This window comes from Bison bison, unplaced genomic scaffold (assembly GCF_000754665.1).
Source record: "Bison bison bison isolate TAMUID 2011002044 unplaced genomic scaffold, Bison_UMD1.0 scf7180017864297, whole genome shotgun sequence".
Lineage (NCBI taxonomy): Eukaryota > Metazoa > Chordata > Mammalia > Artiodactyla > Bovidae > Bison > Bison bison.
In genome coordinates, this window is record NW_011494869.1 from 6057506 (window position 1) to 6058683 (window position 1178).

Below are 1178 nucleotides of genomic sequence, written 5' to 3' on the forward strand. Positions count from 1 at the left end.
AACCTTTGTTGGCAAAGTAATGTCTCTGCTTTTGAATATGCTATCTAGGTTGGTCATAACTTTCCTTCCAAGGAGTAAGCGTCTTTTAATTTCATGGCTGCAGTCACCATCTGCAGTGATTTTGGAGCCCCCAAAAATAAAGTCTGACACTGTTTCCACTGTTTCCCCATCTATTTCCCATGAAGTGATGGGACTGGATGCCATTATCTTCGTTTTCTGAATGTTGAGTTTTAAGCCAACTTTTTCACTCTCCACTTTCACCTTTATCAAGAGGTCTTTTTAGTTCCTCCTCACTTTCTGCCATAAGGGTGGTGTCATCTGCATATCTGAGGTTATTGATATTTCTCCTGGCAATCTTGATTCCAGCTTGTGTTTCTTCCAGTCCAGAATGGGAAGTGCCAATTCACGGGACAGAAGGCAGAGTTGAAAACTACGAATAATGTGATACGGAAGGTGGTTTTAGGTCAGGATCTAGCAGGAGACAGAATCCAGCCACATGTTGATTGAAATCTTAGTGAAGGGACTTGAGGAACCGGCAGGGTTCAGGGGTGTTGAAGGTCCAGAGATAGTAGCAGCAGAAAGGCAGCTACAACTTGGAGGGCTGGATGGCAAAGGGAGGAAATGCTGTCACTGGGAGTCAGGGGTTGGGGCTGGGGGAGCTGGAGTGCGGGGGACCACCCCCGCAAGTGGAGCTGCGGTCTGGGAGGGACAGGACACTTGGCTCAGAGCAGAGCAGGGAGGATGTGTGTGTGGTGGGGGGAAACAACCCAACGTCTTTCTCCTTTCACCTTTCATCTTCTGGCATTGCCTCCCAAGGACCAAACCCACGCAGAAGCCTGAGGGCAAGAAAGCAAGAGAAAGGCAGAAAATGGAGGAGGGGCTGATAAGCAATGGGGAAAAAGCCCAGAGTCCTCCTTGAGGAATACAGACCTTAAGGCAGCGGGGAGCAAATTACACCATGATAGCTGAAGCACGAGGATTGAACGAGGGAATACATACAGATGAGAATTAATTAATATTTTAAAAACACTAAATTCAGCACTTGGCACAGAGCAAGTGCCCAGGTATTGCTCAGTAGTATTTCCAAGCAGAGAAAATAAGGTGAAAGGACCTGGACCTGAGGCAGGAGATTACTTCGGACAGGGTAAAAAAAAAAAAAAACCAAAAAAAAACCAGTG

At 46.7% G+C, this 1178-nt stretch overlaps 1 protein-coding gene across 1 annotated transcript in view; it reads right to left on the bottom strand.

Moving 5' to 3' along the window:
* Positions 1-1178, bottom strand: part of CDH3 (cadherin 3, type 1, P-cadherin (placental)) — a 134533-nt gene that overhangs the window by 46279 nt on the left and 87076 nt on the right. The window lies entirely within an intron of this gene.